This window comes from Mus caroli, unplaced genomic scaffold, assembly GCF_978045245.1.
Source record: "Mus caroli unplaced genomic scaffold, Mus_caroli_1 scaffold_11, whole genome shotgun sequence".
Lineage (NCBI taxonomy): Eukaryota > Metazoa > Chordata > Mammalia > Rodentia > Muridae > Mus > Mus caroli.
The window spans coordinates 28,926,315-28,934,458 of NW_028227266.1; the positions used below are offsets into that span (position 1 = coordinate 28,926,315).

General features: G+C 42.8%; 1 pseudogene; it reads left to right on the forward strand.

Annotated features, from left to right (window-relative positions):
* The window catches only part of LOC110301500 (large ribosomal subunit protein uL30-like), a 65,004-nt pseudogene extending 57,108 nt beyond the window's left edge, over positions 1-7,896 (forward strand).
* The last annotated feature ends 248 nt before the right edge of the window (positions 7,897-8,144 follow it).

Sequence of the window (8,144 nt, forward strand, 5' to 3'; positions counted from 1 at the left end):
GGATGTCTCTCTGCCAAGACAGGATTAGGGTCTTCTGCATCCTGATCATACCAAGTGCTCTTAGAAGGGACAGAAGGTAGGAGATAAAATTACAGGGTCCAGCCCATCATACCCATGTTTGGAGAAGCTAATGTTCCCTACCCTTCTAAAGGTCAGGTGGCTAAGGACAACAGCTAGACCTCGTCTGATGGGGATATGGAAGTCAAAGTTTGCAGTAGCTGCAATGTCTACTGAAATTAAAAGGTTGCCACCTCTTTAAATCTGACCTTCCCGAATTATTAGCAGGCTATTCTTTGGCCCTTTCTTCTACCATTCTTCATTCAAGATGTAATTTGATCCAGAGAAATAGATCTCTGTGTTCAGGAGAATCTTTCCTAACAAGGATTCTATAGAAAGATCATCACTAGCAAGACACACTCATCAAATAACTTCTCATCATCTGCTCCACTGAGACTCTGAGAAACAGAAGCAGGAGTCACAGCCCTTGGCTCAAGGACCTGGAACTTTATGAAGACCCAGGGGCTCAGACAGGTCCATAAGGAATAGACATGTGACGAAGAGCACAAGGCAGCTGACACACAGAAAGATTGTACAGGCATCAAATCCTTTGTGCTTAGCCCTGTTCAGGTCCTCACTACTTCATCCAGGAGCTATGTGAATAGCTCTCACTGTGTGAGCCCTCCAGTGGCTCCCTTCCTGGGTCCATCCTGAGCATGTTATACTGCTCAGAGACTACCCTTATATCCCCAAGTCTTTCTTAACCTTAACTTATAAAGAAAATAAAAAATAGAGTCTTCCATATGATGTAAAAATTACATCCTCATGATTTTCCAAAATAACCAAAAGCTAACCATAATCCAGGAATTTTTTTCTATCAAGTTGTATTTTATTACTCTAAGTAGTACCCATCTCCCTTCACATTTAAGTGGAACATACGTGTTCTGCCTACAAACAATTGACTTCCTTTTACAGGACTTTTATCCCCATTGATACACAGCTCATTTCTAAGCTTCTTTCTCAGAGTCCACACCTTTGCTCACACTGTTTATCCTCTGAAAATCACCTCCTACCACTGTATGATTTTTGTGCTCATGTAACTAAACCCTTCCAATAGTATGAGGCATAACTCAAGTACCTCACAGGATAGTCTGTGCACTGTCATTAAACATGGATTTCCAAGGATTTCATCTCCCAGTTCATTGGTTCTGGATAAGCCAGGAATCATATTTTTATTTCCAGGTCAGTAGACAGTGAGAGATGGTTAGCATAATATATGTGGACAAAATTGGCTTCTACCACTAAGCTAACATTTAATGAGGTGATGGCAAATACCTCATCAAAAAAGAAACAGCTGTAATACAGAAGGAAGGGCAGGTTCCTCACCTTGAGACTTGGGATATTTACAATGAAACCACCCAATGAACTTAAAGATAATAAGGCTTATATGGTGCCCAAGAAAATACAAACATAAGTCTGATGATGAAGACAAGTTGGGATTGAAAACTAGAATTCAATAAAGAAACAGAAGCCAAGCAATGGTGATAAATGTCCTTAATTCCAGCACTTGGGTAGCAGAAGCAGGCAGATCTCTGAGTTCAGGGCCAGCCTGGTCTATAGAGTGAGCTCCAGGACAGCAAAAGCAACACAGAGAAGCCCTGTCTCAAAAAAAAAAAAAAAAAGAGACTCAAAAAAAATGGAATTGAGCCGGGCAGTGGTGGCACACGCCTTTAATCCCAGCACTTGGGAGGCAGAGGCAGGCGGATTTCTGAGTTCGAGGACAGCCTGGTCTACAAAGTGAGTTCCAGGACAGTCAGGGCTACACAGAGAAACCCTGTCTCGAAAAAAAAGAAAAAAAATGGAATTAAAAAACCCAACAGTCCAACTAGAATCAAGCAAAAGATAGCACACCAGAATACTGTCTCAAAGATAAAATAGAGAATAAGCAAGCAAGCAAACAATTAAAAAAAAAAAACACAGAAGAGAAACATTAAGGAAGCATGGGACATTGTGAAACACACACACACACACACACACACAAAACCTTCAAATGACAGGCATGGATGAGGAGGAATATCACAAATCAATGGCATAGATCAGCTCTTCAACAAGATCATAGAGGAAAACTTCCCCAAATTAAAAATATACCCATACTGATACAAGGTAGCACACAGAACATCAAATGGGAAATGTCAAATAAAATCCCGCTGGCATATTATAGTTAAACTCTAGGTATAACTGATAATAAGGACACATGGTCCACTATGTTCATAGCAGCCCTCTTTATAATAGCCAGAAGCTGGAAAGAACCCAGAAGTCCCTCAACAGAAGAATGGATACAGAAAATGTGGTACATTTACACAATGGAGTACTACTCAGCTATTAAAAACAATGAAATTATGAAATTCTTGGGCAAATGGATGTATCTGGAGGATATCATCCTGAGTGAGATAACCCAATCACAAAAGAAGTCACTTGATATGCACTCACTGATAAGTGACTATTAGCCCAGAAACCTAGAATACCCAAGATACACCTACCAAACACAAGAAAATCAAGAAGGAAAACCAATGAGTGGATACTTCATTCCTCCCTAGAATAGGGAATAAAATATCCATGGAAGGAGTTCCAGAGACAAAGTTTGGAGCTAAGACAAAAGGATGGACCATCCAGAGACTGCCCAACCCAAGGGTCCATCCCATAGTCAGCCACCAAACGCAGACACTATTGCATATGCCAGCAAGATTTTGCTGAAAGGACCCTGATATGCCTGTCTCCTGTGAGGCTATGCCAGTGCCTGGCAAACACAGAAGTGGATGCTCACAGTCGTCTATAGGATGGAACACAGGGCCCCCAATGTAGGAGCTAGAGAAAGTACCCAAGAGCTGAAGAGGTCTGCAACCCTATAGGTGGAACAACAATATGAACTAATCAGTACCCCCAGAGCTCGTGTCTCTAGCTGCATATGTAGCAGAAGATGGCCTAGTCAGCCATCATTGGGAAGAGAGGCCCCTTGGTCTTGCAAACTTTATATGCCCCAGTACAGGGGAATGCCAGGGCCAAGAAGTGGGAATGAGTGGGTAGGGGAGCAGGGCGGGGGCAGGGGGGTATAGGGGACTTTTGGGATAGCATTTGAAATGTAAATGAAGAAAATATCTAATAAAAAAATAAAAAAACATTAGGCATACAAAATGAAGGAAGTGTATTGAAAGCTGCAAGAGAAAAAAATACAAATCACTTACAAAGGAAAACCTATGAGAATAACAGCTGATTTCTCAGTGAAACCCGTGAAAGCCACAACAGTCTGGAGCAATGCATTCCAAATCCTAGATGACTATGATCACTAACCTAGACTAATATACCCAGCAAAACTGTTTACCATTGTTAAAAGAGAAAGAAAAGCTTTCTACAATATAAACAGCCTTTAAAATTTTATCCAACTGAAGGGGTTTGCAGCCCCATAGGAGGAACAACAATATGAACTAACCAGTAACCCCAGAGCTCCCTGGGACTAAACCACCAACCAAAGAGTACACATGGAGGGACCAATGGCTCTAGCTGCATATGTAGCAGAGGATGGCCTAGTCAGTCATCAATGGAAGGAGAGGCCCTTGATCCTGTGAAAGTTCTATGCCAGGAAGCAGGAGTGGGTGGGTTGGTGAGCAGGGAGAGGGGATAGGGGGTTTTTGGAGGGGAAACCAAGAAAGGGGACAACATTTGAAATGTAAATAAAGAAAATATCTAATAAAAAAAATATCCAAAGACCAAATCTAAAGAAAATACAGGAAACAGTATTTTGGGCTAAGAGAGGAATGAGCCAAAAGACTGTGAAAGGTCATGATGTCATGATTACTAAAACACAAAATGCCACTGAGAATACAAATAACAAAATAAAAAGCTACCAACACATTGATCACAATTAATACACACATTTCAATAACTCTAAATAGTAATGGCCTCAATTCTCCCATCAAAAGATACAGGCTGGCTGAATAGATCAAGAAACAAAATCCATCTGTCGTCTACAAGAAACACATCTTGCTGGGTGGTGATGGTGCATACCTTTAATCCCAGCACTCAGGGTTTAGCAGCAGGTGGATCTTTATGAGTTGGAGGCCAGCCTGGTCTACATGTTGAGTTCCAGAGCAGCCAAGACTACACATAGAAATCCTATCTCAAAAAACCAAAAGGAGGAGGAGGATAAGGATGGAGGGAGAGGGAGAGGGAGAGGGAGAGGGAGAGGGAGAGGGAGAGGGAGAGGGAGAGGGAGAGGGAGAGGGAGAGGGAGAGGGAGAGGGAGAGGGAGAGGGAGAGGGAGAGGGAGAGGGAGAGGGAGAGGGAGAGGGAGAGGGAGAGGGAGGAGAGGGAGCTTTAAATGTAGGCACTGCTTTAGAGTAAAAGTATGGACAATAGAATTTCCATCAGATTGGACCAGGATTCAAGAGACATCTCTATCCTAATATCTAACAAGATAGACTTCAAACTAAAATGATTGGAAGAAATCAAGAACAGTTCATTCTTTATTTTTTATTAGATATTTTCTTCATTTACATTTCAAATGCTATCCCCAAGGCCACCTATACCCTCCTCCAACCCTGCTCACCAACCTACCCACTCCTGCTTCCTGGTCCTGGCATTCCCCTGTACTGGGGCATATGGTCTTCGAAAGACCAAGGGCCTCTCCTCCCATTGATGGCCGACTAGGCCATCTTCTGCTACATATGCAGCTAGAGTCATGAGCTCGGGAGGTACTGGCTAGTTCATATTATTGTTCCTCCTATAGGGTTGCAGACCCCTTCAGATCTTGGGTACTTTCTCTAGCTCCTCCATTGGGGACCCTGAAGAACAGGTCATTCTTATTAAGGGAATAATTAACCAATATGACATTACTATCCTAAACATGTATGCACCAAACCAAACATGTATGCACCAAACAAGTGTGCACCCAATTTCATTTTTTAAAACATGTATTACTGGATGTCTTAGTCAGGGTTTCTATTCCTGCACAAACATCATGACCAAGAAGCAAGTTGGGGAGGAAAGGGTTTGTTCAGCTTACACTTCCATACAGCTGTTCATCACCAAAGGAAGTCAGGACTGGAACTCAAACAGGCCAGGAAGCAGGAGCTGATGCAGAGGCCATGGAGGGGTGTTCTTCACTGGCTTGCTTCCCCTGGCTTGCTCAGCCTGCTCTCTTATAGAACTCAAGACTACCAGTCCAGGGATGGTCCCACCCACAAGGGGCCTTTCCCCCTTGATCACTAATTGAGAAAATGCCTTACAGTTGGATCTCATGGAGGCATTTCCTCAACTGGAGCTCCTTTTTCTGTGATAACTCCAGCTGTGTCATGTTGACACAAAACTAGCCAGTACAATTGACCCCTTGTCAACTTGACACACAAACACATCACTTGTAAGCCTCAAACCTTACTTTCTTATTCATCCCCAAGATTTAAACAACTTTAAAAGTCCCACAGTCTTTACATATTAAAAGTCAATCCCTTTAAAATGTCCAATATCTTTTAAAATCCAAAGTCTTTTTACAATTAAAAGTCTCTTAACTGTGAGATCCATTAAAATATTTTCTTCCTTCAAGAGGGAAAATATCAGGGCACAGTCACAATCAAAAGCAAAAATCAGTCTCCAACAATCCAATGTCTGGGATCCAACTCACGATCTTCTGGGCTCCTCCAAGGGCTTGGGTCACTTCTCCAGCCATGCCCTTTGTAGCACACGCGTTGTCCTCTAGGCTCCAGATGCCTGTACTCCACTGCTGCTGCTGCTCTTGGTGGTCATCTCATGTTACTGGCATCTCCAAAACACTACATGACCCCTTCAGTCCTGGACTGTCAATTGCAACTGAGGCTGCACCTTCACCAATGGCCTTCCATGGCCTCTCACAGTGCCAAGCCTCAGCTGCTCTGTATGACCCCTTCATGCCTTCAAAACCAGTACCACCTGGGTGACCCTTACACATTACCAAGTCCTGCTGCAGCAGGAGTACAACCTTGGCTATCTCTGGAACACAGCCTCTTTGTGCTTTCAGAAAACACTTCCCAGAAGATGGCACCTCAATGATGCTGGTCTCTTCTTAATCACCACTAATTTCTTAGCTCCAGCTAACCAGCATCAACAGTTCCAGTAATGCAAAGGTTTTGCTTTAGTAGTTCCGGTATCTTGTTAATCACAACTGATTCTTCAGCCCCAGCTAACCAGAACCACAGAATAATCAAACTCCAAAATAGCAATGGCCCTGAAAAGAGTCTTTCGTTTTCCCTCTGAAATTTCACAAACCAGGCCTCCATCTTCTGCACTGTTCTCAACATTATCTTTCAAGCTCCTACACAACATCTGACAGAGCTCTTAACACCGAATGGATCTTCTAGTCCAAAGTTCCAAAGTCCTTCCACAGTCCTCCCCAAAACATGGTCAGATTGTCGCAGGAATACCCCACTCTGCTGGTACCAATTTGTCTTAGTCAGAGTCTCTATTCCTGCACAAACATCATGACCAAGAAGCAAGTTGGGGAGAAAAGGGTATATTTGGCTTACACTTCCATGCTGCTGTTCATCACCAAAGGAAGTCAGGACTGGAACTCAAGCAGGTCAGGAAGCAGGACCTGATGCAGAGGCCATAGAGGGGTGTTCTTCACTGGCTTGCTTCCCCTGGCTTGCTCAGCCTGCTCTCTTATAGAACCCAAGACTACCAGCCCAGGGATGGTCCCACCCACAAGGGGCCTTTCCCCCTTGATCACTAATTGAGAAAATGCCTTACAGTTGGATCTCATGGAGGCATTTCCTCAACTGAAGCTCCTTTCTCTGTGATAACTCCAGCTGTGTCAATTTGACACAAAACTAGCCAGCACACTGGATTTAAAGACAGAAATCTGAAGATTTAAAGACATCAACCCCCAAATAGTAGGTGATTTCAATACCCCACTTTCTTCAATACATAGGCCATCTGGACAAAAAAAATAAACAGAGAAACCAAAGGAGCAGTCCTAAATTACTTCTACAAGCTCAGGATCACTCTAATCTTAAGACCAGGTAAAGGCAAAACAAAAACAGAAAGCTGGCTCTCCTTTTCTGGCTGGAACCACGGAGGCTGTTCCAGAGAAGAAAAAGAAGGTTGCCACTGTGCCAAAAACCCTTAAGAAAAAGGTTCCTGCTGTGCAAAAAACTCGTGAGAAAAGGGTTTCTGCTGTGCCAGAAACCTTTAAGAAAAAGTGAAGTAATTTCGCAGAGTTGAAGGTGACACGCCTGAGGAAGAAGTTTGCCCTGAAGACACTGTGAAAGGCAAGGAGGAAGCTCATCTATGAGAAGACAAAGCGCTATATCAAGGAGTACAGGCAGATAGATGTTCTGGACTGAGATTTGGATGGCCAGGATGGCAAGGGAAGCTGGGAACTTCTATGTGCCCACAGAACCAAAATTTGCATTTGTCATCAGAATCTGAGGTATCAATGGAGTAAGCCCAAAAGTCCGAAAGGTATTGCAGCTTCTTCATCTTTGACAGATCTTCAATGGCACCTTTGTTAAGCTCATCAAGGCTTCAATTAACATGCTGTGGATTGTGGAACCATACATTACATGAGGTTACCCCAACCTGAAGTCAGTTAACAAGCTCATCTACAAGCGAGGCTATGACAAAATCAACAAGAAGCGGATCGCCTTGACAGATAATTCCTTGATTGCTCGACCTCTAGGTAAATTTGGCATCATCTGCATGGAGGATCTAGGTTATGCGATCTATGCAGTTGGGAAACGCTTCAAGGAAGCAAATAACTTCCTGTGACCCTTCAAATTTTCTTCCCCACGAGGTGGAATGAAGAAAAAGACAACTCACTTTGTAGAAGGTGGAGATGCTGGTAACAGGGAAGACGAGATAAACAGGCTTTAGAAGACAGATTAACTAAGGTGTCACCCATAGTATTTTTGTAATCTGGTCAGTTAATAAACAGTCACAGCTTAGCAAATTGAAAAAAAGAAAGAAAGAAAGAAAGAAAGAAAGAAAGAAAGAAAGAAAGAAAGAAAGAAAGAAAGAAAGAAAGAAAGAAAGAAAGAAAGCTGCAGGCCAATATCCTTGATGAACACTGATTTAAAATGTTTAATAAAGATGGTTAAAAAAAAAAAGTACCTAGTTTGTCC